Source organism: Rhinolophus ferrumequinum, chromosome 20 (genome assembly GCF_004115265.2).
Source record: "Rhinolophus ferrumequinum isolate MPI-CBG mRhiFer1 chromosome 20, mRhiFer1_v1.p, whole genome shotgun sequence".
Taxonomy (NCBI): domain Eukaryota; kingdom Metazoa; phylum Chordata; class Mammalia; order Chiroptera; family Rhinolophidae; genus Rhinolophus; species Rhinolophus ferrumequinum.
This window is the reverse complement of record NC_046303.1, coordinates 38,230,168-38,253,248: the sequence shown is the minus strand read 5'-3', so window position 1 is coordinate 38,253,248 and position 23,081 is coordinate 38,230,168. Positions and strand designations below refer to the sequence as shown.

Below are 23,081 nucleotides of genomic sequence, written 5' to 3'. Positions count from 1 at the left end.
GCCCCCAGTCTATGGCAAACAGACTGAGCTCAGATTCAGAAAATGGTGGACTTGAGGTTCTTGTCATTTTTCCTTCCTGGAAGCACCAGGCAGGACTGAGCCTACCAATGGGGAGAATCTATAACTCCCAAAGGAATGAGCCAACATCCACCATTTGGGACTGGACAAACATTGGATTATAAAAGGGCCTCATGGAGAAAATAAGACTTGATTTAGATATTCAAGTAACAGAAGGATTTAAGGAAAGAGGGAAAGAAAATAATTTTGAATGAAGCAAAGATGCAGAAGGGAAATCGGGAGTAATCCAGTTTTGCTGAGACAGAATGTTTATTCAGGGTAGCTGGAAAAAAATAGAAAAAAAAGGATGCCAGATTGGGGACTCCATATAGTACCTGATATGATAAATGGTGTAATATATCATCCTGAGATACTGAGGAGGCATTTTTTCTCTACCTCAAAGTACTCGTTGTCCAAGAATGATAAAAGGATGAGTTAAAAATCAGTTCAGCATAAATTATACAATGTGGAGATTTCTAAGTCTTTTGATCCCTCTCTCATCCCTGTTGCTCACTGATTTGGGCCATTTCATTATTGAATTAGTTCCTTTTCTGGGAGATGTGCCAGGCAGGTAGGAGGCAACACTAAATCCATCAGTTCTGCTGCTTGTTAACAATTCTGCCATTTGAAACTATGGGTTAAAATGAAATTTGGAGATGACCTCTGAATTCTATTTCTCTCTCCTCTTTCTTCTCATCAATAACATGGAATTAGTCATAAGCCATAAATATCTTCACAGATATGTTAGGGTTAGATAACTCAAATATTTACTTGTAAAGAAAAACAATCTCATAGTCCCATAAATGTCAAACAGGAAATCTCTCCACAGGCAGCTTCATTCCAGAGCAAAGCCCTCTAACAACACAAATGTCCTCACAGACCAACGTGCATACAGACAGATGTACTTCTGTTCCCTACTAGTTTTGTATACCTGGTAATATTCATCTCATCGTATTTTCTTACTTTTTCCTCATCTATCATTTTTATGTGTATTTCCACTTCCTCAGCCCCTTCCTCATTCTCCTCCTCCTCCTCCCTTCACGTTCGCTCATCAACATACACACTGACTGGCTCAAATGGAGCCACAATGTCCTTTCATACACACAATCAAATTTATTTTTTCCGCTATACTTAGTGGAGAATAATATGTGAATTTTATAAAAGTTTTTCCCAAGTTTAAAATGTGTGAAAATTGATCATTAGTATTATCAGTAATGGTTTCATACATTTTGTTAAAATGGTTAGAGGGGAGGGAATAAATGGAGCAGAGAGGATAGTATTTCTTAATTTGCATCCGAAAGTAGATAAAAGTTTTAATGGGGTAGTTAGGCTTAATCTCCAAGAGACCACAGGGACTTGAAGAGAAACTATGTTGAAAGTCAGATAAAAATATCCCATTGATTGGCATTATACGTTCTAAGATAATTCATCTGACCTCCAATTGACTGTGACTTCTAATTTTTCAAAATTAAGTTTATCTGCTCCTTTATCTCCATTGTTAAATATTTGCTAATATGCATGCAAACAGTTACTAATGCTGGAAAGATATGACCTGTAGCAAATCTTTCAAATTTATTAACTTTTATAAGTTTTCAGTTCCTAATTAGCAAGCACTCATTTGATCTCAGAACACTCTGACAAGCAGACATTATTGTCCAAAACTTACAGATAATAAACACAAGTCATAGAACTACTAAGTCAATGAATTACTAGTTCATGTAAAATTGGAATGTAAAATTCAAATAAAGCTTATCAATTTGTTTTAATACACCACTCTGTCTTTCATACATAAAAAAAAAACCTTAAGCAATTGCCATTTTACTATAAAGACTCCAATGTACACATTATTTTTTTAAAACATATTTATTTATTTATTTAAATTTTTCCAAGACCCATCAGCTCCAAGTCAGTTAGTTGTTTCAGTCTAGTAGTGGAGGGCGCAGTTCATAGTGGCCCAGGTGTGGATCGAACCAGCAACTTTGTTGCTAAGAGCACTGCCCTCTAACCAACTGAGCTAACCGGCGGCCCTTACATTATTATTTTATGTAAATAGTTATAATGCCCTGCAGAGCACTTCCTCATTCCTTAAAAACACTCTTAAACTTATGTCTATCCTTAAATCATCTCAGGGAGAGAAGCAGCACAGGAATTAATCACATTTTACAGACAAGGAAACTGAGTTAAAGAGAAATGTAGACTTTCCCAAGGCTACATGGTCACTAAGCAGTTGGAGCAGAACCAACCCTCAGGTCACAGGAGGCTGGGATCTATGATCTTGCTGTGCATTCTTGAAGAGGAAGAACGAGATTTGGTGAATTACATACTTTCCCATAACTCTACTATGCCATAATGCTTTCTTTTGTAAACCAAACTTTGTGTATGTGTGTTTCTTTACAATTGAATCCATATCTAATGAAATCCTGCTCATAGGCTCATCAAAAACATAGTACTTAGTACTTCTTTTTACCATTGTGACAGAAGTCCCATAAAGAATAGAAACCATTTAACTCCACTTCAAAAATGTAATTGCTGTGGTTTCTTAATAGCCAAATTCACTTGCTAGGTGAGATTTTAATTCATCATGAAAACAGAAACAAGCAGAGTCTTGGGCTAAGAGGACAGGCTTAAAAGATGGGAAGCTCCAGATCTGAGTCCTGACTGTGCCTTTTATTGGTGACAGCTACTGTCTAATAAAAGCCTACGAAGAATCAAGCCAGTGGTTAGCTCTTCACATGCATTTCACAGCAACACTTTGGGAGTGGACTTTATAGCTTGCTTTACCTGCCCAACAGGACACAACAGAACTGGGCTCAAACTTAAAATCTGAGATTCCAACTCTGTGCTTTTCAGGCACTTACTGAACCTCTCTGAATGCTGGCTACTTCATTTATAAAACAGAGCTAATAATTAATACCTACTTCAGAGATTTGCAGCACACAGTAAATGAGCATGTGTGTAACACAATGCCAGGCACATAAAGACGGGTTCCATTTGGTACAGTTATTATGAAGCACAGGAAATAACTGCTTTCTCAAGATGAGGCTTCTATTTACTATAGTTTACTTTATTCACCTTCAAAAATATATCTGAGAAGAATCTAATAAAAATATTATTTATGACACATCCATTTGGGACACAGAGAGCTCCCGAAATTTACCAAAGGGCAGCTTTACTAGTAGTTAATAAGGGTTCAAGCAGCCTCTATAGGAGCAGGTCAAAATACAAAATAAATATGATCTTTAAAGCACCTCTAGAAGAAAAGAGGATGAAATATAATGGCAAATCCATAATTAAACAGTCAGCATCGGTCGATCTATCAATAGATAAGCTGGCAGACAAGAAAGATAAATACTCTCATTACGATTTCAGCATGCCCCACTTAGTTCTATATGAAATCTATGGTGCACATTTGGCCCACCATTTAGATGCTCCTTTGTCAGATTTGACACAGAGCATTTCCCAGATTTCGATTATCGCTCTGCTGGGAACATTTTGTAGGCAGCAGTGTCGCAGTGCAGTTAGTGTCCCTGATTGAATGGCAAGGAGCTAAGGGCAGGAAGGAGACATGTATTTATTTCTTTGGTATGCTCAGGGCCCACCCCAGGGATGGCCAGAGAGTAGAGGGTCAGGAACTAGTGACTGAATGATTTCACATGGACTCTATCTCTGCAGTCAGTCCCTCTTCTCAGCTGACTCCTTGGCTCCCAGAAAGAACGAAGAAATGGAACTAAACTGGGAGATGCCAAATCCACATACTTTGGCTTAGCAAGTAAAATGCATGGACGCATTTGAACAAAGTCAGGGAGAACAGAGTGGCACGTTCGTGGCATTCTGAGGAGACCCAGGATGTGAGATACACAGCTGAATTAATTGTGAAGATCAGATAAAGACAAACCTTGAAAGTTAAACACAAAGCCAGACACTGTGCTCTCTAATACATCATCTCACTTAGTTTTATTTCATATGCACAATTTTCTTGGTAAGCAGATACTTTTCCTCATTTTAAAGATGAAAAAACTGATGCTCAGAGAAGTTAAATGACTTGCTCAAGATCACATACTTTATAACCGTCAGAGCACAAGGCATTTTTACTCTGAATGTAGTTTCCAGATGCAGTAGGGCATGGGGATGAATTGGAAGGCTTTTTAATTTGTCAACTCAAATGCCTTATAATTGCATGATCCATGGTACCAAAAGTAGCCTGGAACACCATGTACTTCTCAGAGTTACAAAATGCACCAATAGTTTAAATCATATCACCGATTACTTACCCCACATGTATCTGATGGTGGAGCTGTAGGTGAAGGGCAGTAATGTTCCCCAAGGAAGCACATCTGGGCCTTTTCCCTCTGACATGCCCTTTAGGTATTGTTGCCCACCGCTTATACCAATGTTGCTCTTCCTACCCTTACACCATGTAGTTGGAACTCCCAGAATCCTCTAATCTTCCTGGTCCTCTCATATCTTTCATAAGCACTTCACATAATAAATCAATAATTCACATCAATTCAAGCTTCTACCAACAGACTAAATGTAACCGTGAACTAAGAATAACTGGCTCTGATAAAAACTGACTGCCTACAATGAGAATAGTCAATGAACTGAAAATAATGAATAGAAAGGCTTCAGCAAATTATCACCTCTTAGTAAAATTAGACCCAACCTACCCATAAGCGTCTGCCGTATGTACTACGGGCCATAACGAAAGAGCTAGAAAACGGCTCAGCCTATAGAGCAGCAGCCTGCAGTTCTTGAACCATTAGGATTAGACACTTCCCTTGAAGTGACAGTCTTTTGATTGGTGTGCCCAACGACAGACATGGAAGAATCAATCTTCCAAGTCTTTGACTTCATGCCATCTGTGGCCCATTCAGCCAAAAGCATCACTCAAACTGGAAGAAACAGCTTTAATCTGAAGCTGACACCAACACAGTCTTTAGAGAAATGAAAGAAAAATTATAAATCATGCATAATTCTGTTTCTAGAAAGCACAAATAAAAGAATTCCTTAATTAATTGATATTATATACTAACTTGCCACATTTGGGTGGAATTTGATAAGTAGAAAGGTCTTAACTTTACCTGGAGGCAATGAACTAAACCAGTGGATCTCAAAGACCTATCCCAGGCGAGCAGCATCCACATGATGGGAGAACTTGTTGAAAATGCAAATTCTCAAGCCCACTCCTCCTTAAGTAGAAACTCTGTGGGTAGAACCTAGCAATTTGTGTTTAAACAAGCCCTCCAGGTGATTCTAACAACTATGGAATAAGGCAACCTCAATGCATCTTTTGAACCTTAACTAAGGTAAAAGCAGAGCCAAAAGTGCATACAGAAGATAGGAAAAGTCAATTTATTACCTAGAGCACAATAGTAAATTGTTAAGCCCTTCTACCAGTTTTGTGTTTTTTAGCAACGTGCATATCCTCATTTCTTTCTTCAGTTTCCTCATCTCCAAAACAGGAATAAGAATAATATTATCTGGTTCACTAGGATATTGTGAGAATTAAACAAAATAATGCTTGCATTCATAAATGTGCCTGACACAATTGTAAGTATTTAAAAATATTAGCTATTATTATTAAAAGTTCAAATTAACACCAAAAACAAAACATACAAACCTCAAGAAAATGCCCACAGGGATAAGAAAATTTAAACAAACCAAGTGTAAATGAGAAAATTTACATATCAGGAGAAAAGGCAACCAAATATAAATCAGGAAGAATAGCAAACCAAATATAAATGAGAAACTTTCCAAACCTGGGGGGTCGGGGGAGAAAAATTCCCAATTGTGAAGTGAGTAACAACTGGAGAGGTAGTTAATGAGATCTGATGACTTTTTCATCAATTAGCTTCCATTTTGAGGGGGGGAAAAATTAAATGTAATTTGCCCTTAGAGTAACTCTTTCTAGGGTAACTCAAGTTCTCTTAACCTGGAAAATTAAGACTAGGGATCAGAAGATGAGATAAAATATCCCATAGCAGTACTGTCTTGATGCAAAAACAGCAACCAAATCCATGTAAAAAGCAAGAATTTTTGACAAAAGAAAATTTTTCAATGCAAGCTCTGTTGCCAGTGAAAAACATAAGACCTACCCAGAATAAAAAGATAAATCTCTCTGCCTATTCAAAATTAAGTTACAGAGGAAAGTTTGTAACCCCAAAACCAACTAAATTTTTAAAAAGTCCATGAGAACAATGTGAAAAATAATTGAAGATCTGAAAGTCAAATTATGACAGAGGCAGGCTGAGAGCTGATTTTGGAGAAGCAAGACACTTAAAAAAAATGGTTGGATCATTTCAAAGATCAGTCTATAACTGGCTGAAGACTTGGCAAAGCAGAAAGAGGTCTTTTGCAAGGGCTTGCAACTCATTGTCTTCATTCACCCAGAACCTGTTTTGATTGATCTGTCATCTTCCTCCCAGAGTGACGGAAATGGTTTTCACCTCATCCATTTTCCCTGTGGTGCTTTATTCTTTAGCACGTTGTGAGCATGTCAGCTGGAGATGTAGAGATCAGCCTGTGCAGTTCATGTCTAATTCAACCTTTGCAAGCAGAAGAAGGAAGAAACATATGTGTGTGGGGACTGACCTTGGCAGTCAGGCAAAGGGGAACGAGTCATCTCTATTTTCCCCCTACTTTCCCCATCCCACTATTTTCCTGAGTACTTTCTACCCGAGAAAGCATGGAAACACTTCATTCACTTGAAAAAATAGACTGTGTTCTGGGGCAGACAAAAATGTATTATAGAGTTACTCTGAAAGACAGGTGGTGGAGGAAGTAAGTTAATATGCCTAACCAACTATGTTGAGATACCAATAAAGAAAAATGTTTTCAAAGATGAGGCATTGTGAGAGACCAAAGAGTTGAGTTCCACCTGCAGCTCTGCTTGTTCACTTTGCTACCCAAGACAAGCTAATTCCTGCTTCTGGGCCGATTTCTGCAACTTTAAGGTTAGAAGAGTAAACTACATCAGTGGCTTCGAAATCTAGATACTTATTAGAAGGCTTTAACCATATTTCTGGGCAAAATCCCCGATCTTTTTCATCAAAATAATAAGAAATAGTGCCCAGGATATACCTTTTCAAAAAAAAATTCAGCTCTGAAATGGTTTGTAAATTACTGGATTAGATGATCGCTAAAGATTCTTTTCGTTGTATATGTTGTGTACCCAGCATTGATTTGTCCTCCAAGTAAAGGACAGAGAAGACATGGCTTTCAAAATTTTAAATGGAAATAGGAAGCAGTATTCCCCACTGTTCCAGTTATCTATTGTTGTGTAACAAACCACCCCAAACCATAATGGCTGAAAATGATAACATTCATTGTTCTCATGAATCTGCAATTTAGGCAGAGCTTGGTGGAGGCAACACAACTCTCCTCCACTCATCATATCTGGCGCAGTTCAAATCTGGAGGCTGGAGTCATCTAAAGACTTGTTCAAAAATGCCTGGTGGTTGATAATACTGGATGTCTGCTAAGTGCTTCCAGCTTGACTCTTACACAAGCCCTCTCCGCGGGGTTGCTTAGCTTCTTCACAGCAAGGTGGTTGGGCTCCAAAGGTAAGCATCCTTGGAAAGAGAAAGCAGCAGAGCAAGAAGCCTTAATACTTTTTTACAACCTAGTCACCAGGTCACACAGCAGCTGGTACTTCCACTTTATTCTATTCGTAAGGAAGTCACACAGTCCTTCCCAGTTTCAAGAGGAGGGAAAATAGGTCCTGCCTGTTGAGGACAGAGTAGCAAGGTTCTCTGGAAGAGCACGTGGGACCAGAAATATATTTGGAAAATACAATCTGCCATACCAATAAACAAAATAGATGTATGAAGGAGAATGGTGGAGGATAGTAAGAAAATGGGCTGGATAGGTACATACACAAGATTATAAAAGAACCTGAAAATCAGACAGAAGAGTTTCGACATGCTTAGGTAGGAAACTGAGCCACGAAGGGGGTTTTGAGCAAAGATTTAGACTGAAGGACTCTTACTGAATGCCACCCCAGTCAGACATGTTCTTATAGTGCGAATCAAGGTGAGCTTTACAAAGCTCTTTAGGGAAAGTGATTTATAGGTCTAAATAACTCAGTTCTATTTCTTCTCTGTGATCTCTCACCATTTCTACACCTATGAATTATAAAAGAACAATGGAAGCTCTTTAGCATACTACTATATGCCAGACATTTTTTAATGTATTATCTTACTTAAATATCCCAAGAACAATCAGAGCTCAATATTGTTATCCCCACTTTCCAGATGAGGACACTGAGGCTCAGAAATATGAAATAACTTGCCCAGAATCAAGTAGCTTATAAAAGCATAGAGCCATGATTAAAACCCAAGTTTGTCTAACTGCAAAGTGAGGACTTTCTCCCTATGTCATGTTACATGCCTTCCTCATTTTGGAGATGACAATTATATAACATTATATGTTTTATATGAAAAGATAAATAATGCACTAGTCCCTCTGTGCATATGGTTTAGTGTCAGGAAATGGAAAATGAAATCAACAGAAAGATTCAAATAAAAATCTCTGCTTTGGGCCTGGAATAAGAATTATTGAGAGAAAGTGGAAAGGTAGGAGCTGAATCCCATGACACCATTATCTGTAATGCATGCTCTCCCTAGCCACACACAGAGAGACACCTAAATGACTCCGGAAAGCATATTCTCTGAAAAATCAAAAAAGAACCATAATTAAGTGGGGAGAATTTGTAGCGATTTTATGGTCCTTCATTCTTCTCCATCAGAAACTGTGCACATCTCATATTTCTTTCCTTTTGAAGCTGCATATGTTGTTCTTATTCTGAGATTCAATCTGCAACCCTGACTCCACCTCAGCCCTGTGACAAGGGCAAATTAGAAGGTTGACAATATTTGTTTTTAGAACTTTTATAGCATCTATTCACCCCTGGGCATCTAAAAATGTCCTCTATTAATTGAAAAAAAATGTTTGTGATATACTCTTGCCAGTGGCATTTATAGCATTATAATAAAAGACTCATGGGTATAAGGAATAGATCTAGAATAGGATTGCAGGCCTAGTAAGAGTCTGGGGACAGGATCTCTGTAGGCTAGAAGGGAGAGTTCAGCATCTCCCCCAAATCCTTCATAATACAATAATGTACTAATTCCCTTCAAGTCAGACCCAAACCATTTTTATATGTAATTCCTCAAGAAGGAAGCTGGCTAAGACAATGATAATAAGTTATTCCACTGTAAGGGTTTTGTTTTATATATAATTTACACAGCACATCTATGAGCATATCACATTTAAGTTCACAAATAACATTGCGAGATTGGTGTTACTAGCATTGTCTTACAGATGAGAAAACTAAGACACAAAGAGAGAAGACCCTGAAGAGCTTGGCAATGTCAGTGCCCCAATCTAGCCCTTCTCCCTACAAGGCCACTACCAAAAGGCCTCACCACCTGTTATAAGTACTGCCCCCCTGTGCTTCACCAGCAGCACAACTCACACCCCCCACTAGGAGGATGGGGTTGTGACTGAAGCTGACCCAAGCTCCAAGTCAGAGAACGCTAAAGCTTTTCTTTAAGGAGTTCAATAGCAGATGTGCAGTGCCAGAAACTCTGTAGCAACTTAATATAATATTGGTGTCTGTCCCAGATACTCTGGGTCCCTGAAAAAAATTGCAGAGGGCTATGTTGTTGATTTGACTCTGCAGTGGAGACCAAGAAGAACTCCCCACCAAGAGGAAATATTGCCCACAGAAGCATGAGGCTCAGAAGCAGGTGTCACACAGATTTCCTAACAGACCATTTGCCATGGGTCTCTACTAGGGCATCAGAGAATCTTCCAATCTCCTGTTCCCTTTTCGGCAACATGAGGGTGTGGATGAGCACTGCCATCTCAGAGGTAAGAGTCAATGCAATGTTTACTATGTGTGCCAACATTCTGGAGCAGGAACAGGTGAATAAGGAGCTGAATATGCTACTGGGGAAGTCCAGCATGGGACCAGAACAAGAGTAGAGATAGATGCTATACCACACTGACAGAATATAATGTGCCTTACAAGAGATATAAGGAAAGCACTCTTGGAAGCATACAGAATGGTGACGAGCAGAAGCAGAAATGGGCTCTGCTTTACTCCTCATGCCCAGCCCTAGGTCTCCTAACCAATTGACCTGTTGGTTCCCTTTGCTGTGGCCCAATCTGGGCACACTGGCTATCTTGGCAATTCATGGCCGATTGATAAGGCTGATTTATGAGGAGAAAGAAAGTCAGGCTTTCTTATTTGCCTATTTTACCTTATGGAAATTTCCCTCAGATCTCAGAACTCTCCCAGGGCTGGCATTTAGGTCATTTTCTTCTCCAGTTGGCTTTGTTCAATAGCGAAATGTCTGGGCAGTTGGCCACAGCAGAGGGGCAAGTAATGCTTGACTGAGATAAAGTGTGTTTGACTTGGCAGGTGTGCCCAAACCCCCTGAGGGCAGTGAGTGGTATGCTTTATCTAATTATTCACAGCAGGCTGCAGGGATAGAGTAGGGCATTGACCCTGGGATAGAGAGAGAGGCCTCTCTCATGTCAGCGCCGGCCCACCTTGGAAAAGGCAGGCCTACATTTGGAACACTAACCTCCAAACCTGGAAACTTGGACACCAGAAAATTTGACTAAACCATCAAGAAGGTCAAGACAATATAACCAGAAATCTTTCCCAGACATCTATAGACACTTTGGATCCAGGGCTTACTGCCACCTCTATGACTTTGGAAAAGTCAACCAGCCTCACTATTCTAACATGACATGAATGCCTTCCTGCAGAGCTGCTTAGCAAGAACTCAGAAGACTAGAAATAGGACCTCTGGAATGAGAAAATTTGGGGCAAAATATTCTATATCATCATTACAGTAAAATGTATACGCAGTCCAACAATTAAGTTTGCGAACGCATCCTAGAAAAAGGGCTACATACCTCATTGCTGAATATCACGATGGTCACCTTCAAAGTACTCCCATTGGGAAGCTATGCACTGGTGCCAGCACCTTGTTCACCCTTCAAAACAATTTTGAAACTCTTTTTCTAGAATGGCCATCAGGGCTGTTGTCGTATTACCCTCGATGTCCTGAATGTCATCAAAACGTCTTCCTTTCAATATTTCCTTTATGTTTGTGTAGAAAAAGAAGTCATTGGGGGCCAGATCAGGTGAGTAGGGAGGGTGTTCCAATACAGCTATTTGTTTACTGGCTAAAAACTCCCTCACAGACAGTGCCGTGTGAGCTGGTGCATTGTTGTGATGAAAGAGCCATGAATTGTTGGTGAAAAGTTCGGGTCGTTTTCATCTAACTTTTTCACACAACCTTTTCAACACTTGCAAACAGTAAACTTGGTTAACCATTTGTCCAGTTGGTACAAATTCATAATGAATCATCCTTCTGAGATCAAAAAATGGCTAGCAACATCATTGCAACAAGTTCACGAATTTAATTGTCAGACCCCGTATATCCCCACTTTCTTTGATATTCATGGCTAGGAGGCATTTTTAAAAGAAGGGCCACATTTTCAAGTTTCTAAAAGAAATCTATACTTTTACAAAGTCCCAAGAATGATTTTTGTGTCAAGGTGAAGAGTTCACCTGTTGAGGTGAACTCCCTGAGGACAAGGACTGTCGGTCCCATTCATCTCTGTTTCTTGAGTGCCTGGCATGGAAGCGCACTGATGGATATTAGTTTAAATGAATGAATGCGGGAGAGGACCGACTTAGAGCTGTATGCATATGTCTAGTCCCATACTTAACACAACATAGGTCCTTAATAAGTATTTTTCTTTTTCTTTTTTCCTCCCTTCCTTTTCTTCCAACATTGCCAAAAATAAAAAAGCTTCTTATAGATAGGCATCAAACATTAAATATCTTTCAATAGTATTGAGTTCCTGACTATATTTTTCTAATGTTTTCCTCATTTGGCTCACTGATCTTTATTTTATGACTAATTCATTTGTGTTCTATCCTTGGGGGAGAGAGGTGGACAAAGGAGACTGAACGGCAGGATAGGCCTAATGTATCCCTACCACTGGGAAACCAAGCCAAATACATGACTAATAGAGGGTCGGCTACATATAGAAAAACAGTATATATAGTTTTGAATGACTTCGATAAAAATCTATGCAAGGTCTGAGAGGAAAGAGAGTGCTATTAAGTTAAGTAGACTGCTAGAATTTCAGAAATATTTGTCAACACTGAAATTAGAATGGGAAAAGAAAAATGCGTAAGTTAGAGAGCACCTTACAGATCATTCAGCTCAATCCCTTTAATCTCCAGATTGGAAAACCAAAGCTCAGACGTTTCTAAGGCCACATAACTCATTAGAATTCAGCCATGGCCTTCATCACCTTTATTTCACGTTCTAAGCCAGGAGGAATTCTTAGCCTGGTGCACTCGCTAACGCCACAATCGGGAGAACTGATTTCACAGGGCTCATATCACTTTACTCGAAAAGAATATTGGACAGAGATCCAGTGGTACTTTGAGTGATTCTGGGGTAAAACAGACCAATTGGAATCAGCTTCGTTGAATAATAGGGTTGGCAAACATCACACAACTTTGGCCTGACAAAAACTAAAAGGAGCCAAGCGCCTCATATGGGCTTCAGATTCTAACGTCAACTCTGTACTGATTTTGCAGATTGAGAATAGCAAAGACCATTGACACCTTTCAGTGCAGACAACATGCTCAAAGATGACGTCAGCGTCATAAACTTAGTTCCAGTCCTGGCTCTGATTTCAAGTGATTTAATAAAGTAGACAAGACCACTCACTGCTCTGGGCCCTCAGAGTTGGAAGAGAATTTATAAGTTCACTTCCACATGTAAGTGCCCGTGATTCCATTACATATCCAATTACCTTGAGAAAAATTCAGACAGGGCACCCTTGAGCCAAGTGGTGAAAAGTTAGCTGCCACATCAGCTTAACTACGTTTTAGCACACTCAACGAAACATTTTATCCGTAACATGTGCTCTCCATTACAGCTTCTAAACCCTCAGTAATATGTATCAAAACTGAAATGATAATGGACCCCTTAATATCTTAAGGGCCGAAAAGGATTTCAAAGCCATTATTTTAGGAGAAAATTAACAGGGGATTTATTTTTTTATATTTTAGGCCACATTTTCTATGAGCTCATTTTATTTCATAAAAAGACTTTTACATGGGCAATTGTGATATATCATATATTTAATCTTCTATAAACATCAAAGCCTCTTTTCTCCTTCTAGGTTAGGTATATTCTCTGAGCTCCCATTCATTTGTCTACGCTAACAGGTATCGAAGAGTTTCAGCTTAAACCACATTCAATGGAGTGCAGGTATAATCTCAACAGAAATACACACATAGATAAATGAAAACTTCAGGAAGGCTCTGTTGGAATACTTTGGTACCAACAGCTCTGGTTGCCATTAACTCTACCCATTTCCTGCTTCTGCATCCCACACTGGGAAACATCCTAAATGGTTAAGATCTAAAAGACCAACACAGTAAGTGTAACTATAATCAACTGAGTTTATTAATGATTTCTTCAAGACCATATCACAGTCCAATAAACATGGAGTTGTTCGATGTAATTGTTCTAAAAGCAGCTAATAGCAGGATGTAATTTGAGGCAGCCTCAGCTCACTTACAAAGCCCTTGCTCTGTTAATTGTGATTTCACAGCCCGGTAAACAGCACAGCCTGCAGCTAACGCCTGTGAGGGAACACTTAGCATTTGTAGTTGGGTACTCTCCACTGTTGTTTTTCCTGTCGCCCTGTGGTTAACTTTTCCTTTTTCAAAAGCTCAGTAGACTAAAGTGGTTGCCTTCCTCAGGGAAATGCTCTTTCTTTTTTTTTCCCTCACCTGGCAGGAGACAGCCTGTGGATACACCTATTATTTTGCTTTTGTTTTCACCTCTCACTTTTTCACCATTGTTCTCACAGCAGCAGCATGTGGCCAACACACATTTTATGTCTCCTTACAGCTGGCTGCCATCAATCCCTGTGATTAAACAATAGAATGCCTTTTTCTGCCCTGGCTCACCCATGCCAGTATCTCTGACTCTTTCTTTAACTAATTGTCCCCTCGGGAAGGGGCTATATTGTCTAATGGAAGGAAAATGTCAGCAGGAATTCCAAATCACTTGGGGGACAGTAACAGATCTCTGTCTAGAAGAACACATATTTGAAGAACCAAGCACAGTGTGTTACATCCACAGATGTTGCCAAATGTGCATCACATGTAGACTAGATTTCATCCAAGCCAAGAGCCCAAAACTAAGTTTTAAAGCAAGACTCTAATATAGGAACCATCTTACCCCATGGGACTCTGATCCTTCATATAAAAATTGAGAGCATCAGGGTCACACTGGATGATTACTAATGCTTTCCTACTAAAATATTTTATACTCTACAAATATTCAGATTTTAAAAACAAGAATACACATTTAATTGTGATGCAGAGAATAGTGGCTGTTTGGAAAAAGGAGCAACAGAACTAGCGCATTGCTTGTGAAGATTTTCATAGAATTAGGCTCCTGTCCTGTTGTTCACTGATTGTCATAAAATCAACTCAAAACTCCGAAAAGAACCCTTCTCTTCTCCTTTTCACCCACCCAGGTCAAACAATGCGTCATTGTTCTTGGCATCCCATATGTCAAGCCTCCACAGCTCTACTAACACATTCTAGAAGAGTATTAAAGGGCAAATGTTTAAGAATTTGTTTCAATCAACACACATACATCATTAACACACTCAGATGCTGATGTTCTAGAAGGGGATTTCATGTAAAGGCTATGCAATATCACTAATATTTAAGGAAATCCACCTGCTCATTCTTTGTGCAGTTTTAACTAAAATATAAGGTAATGTTTCTCAGCAAAACAAAGTCAGAGCTCATCTTCTAATTGTTACACCCACTACAAGTTTCCTACCTAATAAAGAAATGTTTTTTTTAAAAAAATGTACTTTCCCTTGGGTATTCAGTTTTCCTCTGGGTGTCATGTGAAATACCGTCCTTTGGGTAACATCTGTGTGTCCCACCACAGGCCCTATAAATGGCAGCTTTCCTACTGTGAAATGGGTCACTGGTATTCTGTGGAGGAGGATGCTTGGCTAGTTTTGCATCCACACTGCTGAGACAATTTTGCCTACAATTTCACAGGAATTGCAGTTCAGGGCTTCTGAAATTCCCCAAGGTTATTACTCCGCATGCATGCTAAACAGCAAGGTGCAAATGTCTTGCACTAAAGCCACAATTAAAGAAACATCTGGGCGGTGGATGGAGTTGGCCCCAAAGATGAACCTGATGAGACAGCTAATGGATGTCAGGTGTGGAGACAAATTCATGTTCAAAGGTCCTCTCCCTTGTTAGAATCATTTCCAAGTGTCATGGCCTAGAGAAAAGGGTCTCTTGAAATTAAACTGGAACACATATAGACTTAAGACAAACTGTTTTTGAAGCAACAATACTGTAGGAATTTAAGTGAATTTAACACAAATGTGTTCAAGGAAATTGAAGCACTAGAAAGACAAGCCACTGAAGGTGATTTACATGCTCTACTTCTCTGCCTTTCAGAGTCCTCTGGGATGTTCAGACATAATTCCCAAAGGCAGGAAAAAACAAAAGAAAGGCCAAAGAATTCAGAATCAGACAGATCTGCTCCATTACTCAGTAACTGAAGAGTCCTAGGCAAGCAGTACTTAAGTTTGCCCTTAAGCCAGTTTTACTCATCTTTTTACAACAGAAATCTTGGGAGGAGTGAGTACTTGTAAACCAACTTGCATGTGAATTCAAAAATGTTAATTAATTTTTTTCATTTAGGAATAAAGGAACTAGTGAAAAACAAAACTAGGATTTACTGCAAAGTATAAAACAAAGGAGAAAATATCTATTTAGTCAGCAAATATGTTTTGCATACCTGTTATGTGTTGTCTGGCAACACATTATCCATCATAAGCAAAGATCATACTAACCTACATAGATCTGCTGGTGCTCACAAGCTTAGTTATGATAACTGGTTTGTGCAAAGCTTGTCAGGTATGTGTACCACAGTTTCCTTTATGACCAATGGCATGCTTTTGCAATACAGACTATAGCCAAACATGTAACACGAATGTTCTCTAGAATAATACAACTTGGATAAGTCAAATGGTGTAGACTTTACTAGTCCCATAAGCTAACCAAAGAATTAACTTGTTCAGACTTAGAAAACTATGCTGAGTTGAGAATTGAAAGGGAAAGCATACAGTGTTGTCTTTGTGTTTTCTAGGAGCCTAAAAAAATGGCCTGTAAAAGAGAAAAGAAAACAAGTGAATGGGTAAAGCGATTGAAACTGGTGAGGCTAAGACTAAGTTTAGAGTGACAAGAGATATTTGAATCTGTTCAAGTGACTACAGATAAAGAATACAAGTTTAGAGCAGTATCTTAACTTGAGCAGACGGAAGTGAAGGGAAGAAAGGTGTATAAAGTCCAAATAGAAGAAGGCTACTTCAGTCAGAAACAAAGGTCAATAAAAGATTGATGTTATCTAATGGTAGGAACAGAGAAAAGAAAGCCAAATTTGGAGCACTGTGATCAAAACAACAACCAGGATTTGATGAAAGCTTAATCATAGAGAAAAAAATGTGTACCTGAAAGATTGCAATAGGAAGGTTAATTCAAATCCAGTTTCTAGACAATGGATTTGTGACCTTTTTAAATATGAGAGTCTGTTGTAACCAGAAATACGGAGCATAAGGACGATAATAGAAGCTGATGCCTGAGATATATTCTGAGGACTGCGACCTACTGATGTTTTGATCTTGGGTCCATCTGTGGGCATCAGTTTCCCAGTTATCTAAAATGGCACCAGGCATCCCAGAGGGGAGAATGGTAGCACTCAAAGATTAACCACATCTGGAAAGAGCAGTGGTATCTGCAGCCCTTGGGACTCTGCCATAATGGTTTGTCCATTCTACCTTGAAATAGTGGTCCACCCCAACCTGCATGGTAGAAGCAAACAATTACCACAGTAAGGGAGGAGTTTTTTTGGACTTCTTCATCAGGTTTCTCACATTGGAGTGCTCTGCCAAATAAACTTGGGTTACACTTCTTATTTAGTTATGGTTAACAGCCCCAAGAAACATTTTTTTTTTTAAATTGTATTTAGCAGGAAATGCTATCACATCCATCCTTATACCCTTAGATCCTAACCAGAGGGCCTGACACATAATAGATACAATAAGTGATTTTTTTAAATTATCAAACAGAATTTCTTGAACACTGGAACATAAGAAAGCCAAAGATTAATTTCATGCATTTTACAGAACTCAAACTGTGAAAGCAGCAATTGCCTCACTTCAGAATGGGCCTGAAGTTCAGCTCCTTCGATTGGAGCTCACTTTGCACCTTTCTAATCCCATCCAGCCTGAGCTGTTAGGTCGCAGGTACTGATTGTCAGACTGTATGCGTGTGACTGGTGTATTTATTTACACTCCGATTCCTGGTTTCTGCTTAGATACAGGAAGGAAAACAAAGTGGCTGATTTCCTATTATAATGACAAGGAGGTCTCTGCATGGCCAGCACTCCCTGACAACGAGGTAAGGCACCTCATTTTACACCAGGGCCTCTCTCCAGGCATTAAGGGATTCTCTCATCAGGGTTTGTGTCTTCAATAAGCCCACTTGCAAGTTTATGTCAATACCCCTGTGGCCAATTTGTCATATAAAACCATTTTAAAAAATACACAGCCACCTTAGCTATTCTTTTTCACTTTAGCCTGTTTTTTTTCATGTTAAATATTCACTGAAGTATGATATACTTACAGAAAAATACATATATCATAATTGTGCAACTTGATGAATTTTCACAAACTGAAATTCCCCCCGCCCATGAAACAGGAATCCAGATCAATAAGCAGGATATTAGGAAGTCCTCTCATGCTTCCTTCCAGTCACTAGCTTTCCATATCTCCAAGAGTAAAATCCATCCTGACTTCCAATACCATAGATGAATTTTCCTTGGTTTGGGCTTTTATATAAGCGACTTCATACAGTATGTACTCTGTTTGTACCTCACAGTCTTCCCTTTATTGCCTGGAGAAACAGGCCTTTGTGTAATGTTGGAGTGCCATAATTTCATGCTGATAACTTGGGTGTAACACAAAAAAAGGAAAGCACACCTTGAGGCTGTGTTATACGAGGGTTTTGTGTCATTCTTGGTCTTTTTAAAGTGCAAAGTCAGAACCAGTTTAAAGGTTCAAGCTATATACAAGACATGTTAGTCCTGTTAGTTGAAAATCTATGTCTCAAGTTATAGCTGTATTCGTATGTTAGGCGCTTCCCATATGTGGCTGTGGACTAAGACACAGAGATCAATTCTCCCAGAAACGTAGGCAGTAACTGGATAAGAGGGCAGAAGGCAGCCCAGACTTGCTGGCACAGGTACAGTAGTTGCTACAGAATTTAAAAACTAATAACTGTTACAGCCACAAGGGCCCAAAACCTCTGTAGCTGAGGCCCCTAATGCCTTGGGATAATAAAAATGAAGACAATTTGGCTGGCGGCATCTTAGAAAATATTTTGTTCTTGGCAAAGGAGTCAGTTAATGTCCTAGTTCAGAATGACTCAGAACAAGAGGTGCCCAAACCTCTCCTAATAAAATTCAGTATGACAGGAGAGAATCAATGGAGCAAGGATGAAAACATAGTTTTCTGGAGAAACAGAATAAATCAATTTGCTGTGAGCACCTTGCATCTTTTTCTTGAGTGATCACTGTCCATCTTGTGGCATTTTATGGTCTTTAGAACCCATAAACACCAAAATTTACTGAACACCTTAGAGGTTAGGCCTCACCTTGTATCATTCAGACAGTGAGCAATTCCCCAAGATCACATAGTTCCTAAAAATCAGCCAGGACAAAGGCAGGATGCTGGAGGATTAGCACCAGGCCGTTCTGTTCACTAAATGCGGAAGTAAAGACGAGGTAGTTCAAGTTTTCCAACCCTGGAACAGTGGCTTTGGACTATAGGTGGTTATAAGGAGAGTTCAGAATACCCCCCAATTTCAATGGAGTCATTGAAAATTATCCTCACTACCCAGAATTTGAATAGTGGCTAACTGTTATTGAGCTAATGCTATATATTAATTATAGCATTTAATACTGAAACTGACCACATGAGATAGGTACTAATATTTTCTCCATTTTACATATAGGTGAAATGAGGCATAAAGAGGTGGCATTTTGCCAAGGTCATGAAGTAAATTCAAACTATTTTTTGAACAGAGTCCACATTATAAAACAGTGACTTTCAAACTTTCAAAAAATTGTTTTTACCACAATTCATTAAGAAACTATTTTATACTATAACCCAAAACATACACTCATACACACAAAAATACATCCCAACAAAAAGTTTTAGAAAGTAATATTCACCCTTACTACAGGCCTTAGATCAGAGTTTTCATATTTTCTATTATATTGTAAACATTTCTATTTCCTTTTAAGTAGCTCATTACAGTTCATTAATTCAATACAATTCATGATACACGAATAGGGTGTGATCTGCAATTAGAAAAACACTGCCCTAAAGCATTATGCTATATTGCTTTCCCAGGCTCTTCCAGTGTGATTCTCTAGGAATGGATTATTAAGACCTCACTGTTACATTTACCATCAGTGGTGTGCTGGTCAGTGTTTAACAACTAGGTATTCAGGAGTTGTGAGGAGACTGGTTATTAATGCTTGCTGATTTCTGAAATATAAATACTCCCTCTGTGGCCAATTTGAAGCTATCAACATGACGTTCCTAAACAGACTTGGGAAGAAATTAGTATAAATGGCTCTTGAGAGAGAGCTCATGCCAGCCAACTAGAGTATACCAAGAATTTACCTCCCGCCCCAATTTTTAACAAAACACAACTGAAAAAACATGTTTTAAAGTCATGTCAGTGACCAGAAGAGATGGAGATAACTTATCAATGTCATTTAATTGTCTATTTAATGGCAATTATTCTAAGCCCACAGTCTCACAGTGTCTCATATATACAAATAGTTTCCATTTGAGTATGGGGTTCATTCATAGTGCTGTCACTTGAAGAATATCAATTAGTCCCAGAGAGTTCATTGTCTGTATACTGAGGTGTCTAAAATGTCATGATCTAAAATGTTTCCTTCTTCTTAAGCTAATGTTTTGGCCCATTTAAAAATTCGACCACTCATAAATGTGTGATAAATTAATTTGTATGAATGTGCTAAAAACGGATGGCTTAATATAACAGATGATTTTATTTATGATAAGTATAATAAGAGAATTGAGAAAATGGGAATTCTGATAAGAGTATGAAGGAAAGAATAGTTGCATTTCTAGGAAAAATCATCATAAATAGGATGGGAATCCCCAGGAGTCCTGGGGCCATCTGAGATTCAGGACAGCATCAGGCACATGTGAAAGGCAATAACTGGGTAGGAGGAATGTTACAGCATTAAATAAAATAATCTATGTAAAACATTCATCACAGTTTCTTGCACAGAGCAGGTGCTCAATAAATTTCAGTATCTTTAAGGAAAAGAGATGGGAAAAGAGGAGAAGTTCTATTCAGGAATCATTTAGTGGCAAGTGACAAAAAACAGATTTCAAACTGACTTAGGCAAAAAGAGGACTTTGTTATCTCAGATGCCTGGGAAATTTTAGCTGAATTAACCAGCATATATACTATCGTCAGGTCTCACTATTTCTCTGTCTCTCTGCTCTGCGTCTCAGAAAGGTTCTTGCCTATGGTGGTAAGATGATGCCGACAGCTCTAGGCTTACATCCATTTTTCTAAGGCGCTCTAACAGAAGGAGGATACTTTTCTCCTGGTAGTTCTAAAACTTGTTCCAAAATTAACCCTGGTTGACAATAATTTGGTCACAGTCTTATCCCAGAACCAATCACTGTGGCCAGGGACACATCACACTCTGGTTAGTCATGTGTGTCACAAGCTATATATGTATCAAGCCAGGGATGGATTCACTTTGCCTTATAAACATAAGTGTTTTTTCCCAATAGAAAATTGTGCTAGGGTTTTCAGAAAACTGATACATTCATGTTAGTCAGTCAACTACAAGGGAAAATCCAGGCTAACCTTCAGGCTCATCATTTCCATGCAGCTCTCTGCCCCACAAATTGCACCCACTTCAGAACCCAAGAACTCTAATTTCTGCCTATTGAGATCAAGTAGACTGCCACTTCCTCACGGCAGAAAAGTGGGGGGAATTCACAGTGTAATCATGAGGCCTCCCTTATGTTTTTCGTTTTTTTTCTCTCAAGGACCATAATTTGCCTTTTCAGTTTTGTCCAGTTTTATAGCTATTTTTAGAAGAAGGGCAAGTACAATACTAGTTCCTATAACATGGCCAGAAGCAGAAGCTGGCTAGAGATATTCTGAAGACTTTATTTAGCATTAGGCAAAGATGGTGGTATTTCAAACATTTTACAATTTACATGCTGAGGAAAACTGGAGCGATAGGGATATTTTTGTGGATACATGTACGATATGTGTTCTTTTTTGTAAGACTTGATTGGGTAATAATGACAAAAGTCTTCTTAAATCCTAATTCTATATTTAGTTCTCACTACTACTTTGAACAATTTGTCTTTCTCTCTCTCTCTCTCTTTCTCTCTCTCTGTTTCCCTCTCTCTTTTCAGCAAAATACAGAGGGTGCCAAAAAATGTATACAATTTTAAGAAAGGAAAAACTGTATTAAAATTGTAATACTCAATATACACCGATAACAAAAGATGAATACAAGTCATGTGTATACATTTTTTTTGACACCCCCAGTAAAATGTAAGTCTTTCTCACCAGAAGGCAGTAAGACTTAATTCATTGTGCAAAACACTTTTGACATTATTCAAGAGAAAGCATTGTGTACACATAGGACATTATTAATAATAGTCACTTAATGGATCATATTGCCAACAGGTAAAAATGTTCTCCTGTGAACAGTATTACTCCATTTCTTCCCCAGTACCATTTTTTCCAGAGCTAGAGGGAAAGCTTTTGACAATCCCAGTTTCTGTACTCTCTGTTCATGCTGACAATCTTGTAACTTCTATTAGACTTGGCAGCTTCTAAGAGGAAAGAGACAAAGGTAGACTGCAGGGAGTTTGGGGAGACTCTAGTTAAAAGGCTTTGTAATGAGGTTAGGAAACTCGAGGGTGAAAAAACAGCTGAGATGGCAACACACACACACCCACACACACACACACACACACACACGAAAATACTGTGAACTTTGGCATTTAGAAAAATAAAGATACACTTTGAAGGGAAGTGAATGCGTCTTTCATATATTCTATATTGAATGATCCAACCAAGTTAATATTATTGATTAAAAGTAAATTACTAGCAATTACCTTAAGGACCAAAGTTTAGCGGAATTGTAAATCTGTTTTCCTACCTTATAAAAATACTTTCCTCTAAATTCATAAGAAAAAGGAAATAGGAGATATGACTTTGTGGGGGTGGGGGTTGGGGTCGAAGGCCAACTAGTGAATTAAGCATTTCTCTTTGTGGCATTATCAACATCCCTTTCTGGCTTCATCATCCAAATAAGCCATGTCCCCATCTTCAATGAAGTCACCTGTGGTTCTTGGGCTTCTTTTATCTTCTCTACGAATAAAACATGCTCATCAGAAAGGGTCTGATTAATTCATTCCTACCACTCAAACTAATATTTCGGTTATTTGAAGTTTTATATATACATTTATATATACATTGTGGGATTTCAAACTTCTTCAAGCAGAGCTCTCCTCCCTAGCTTGCAATCTGAAACGGAAGCCTGGCCTCCACTTTTCTGCCTTGCCATTTATGTTTTCAAGGAACTTAACCTGTTATTTGGTGTGTACTGGTATTCGGAATGGAAGCTTTCATTCCTTCTAATCTCTCTCAGACCAATAATGTGTATCCTAACCTTTCTCATTTCTCCAAGTGCTCTCAACTTTTCAGTTTTACTTTTTAATTTTTCCTTAAAAATCTGCAATTCATAGTCAAAGGAAAGGTCAGAGCTATTTGGGCTGAA

The 23,081-nt window shown here is 38.7% G+C and overlaps 1 protein-coding gene across 2 annotated transcripts in view; it reads left to right on the top strand.

The window, feature by feature from the left end:
* The window catches only part of GRM3 (glutamate metabotropic receptor 3), a 220,921-nt gene that overhangs the window by 101,127 nt on the left and 96,713 nt on the right, over positions 1 to 23,081 (top strand). The window contains exon 1 of one of the 2 annotated variants that reach the window (XM_033088868.1): positions 17,509 to 17,617. The exons of the other annotated variant lie outside the window; for it this stretch is intronic. The gene's annotated coding sequence lies outside the window, so the exon portion shown is untranslated. Of the gene's footprint in view, positions 1 to 17,508; positions 17,618 to 23,081 lie in introns of those variants that run through there. 2 annotated transcript variants of the gene reach the window in all.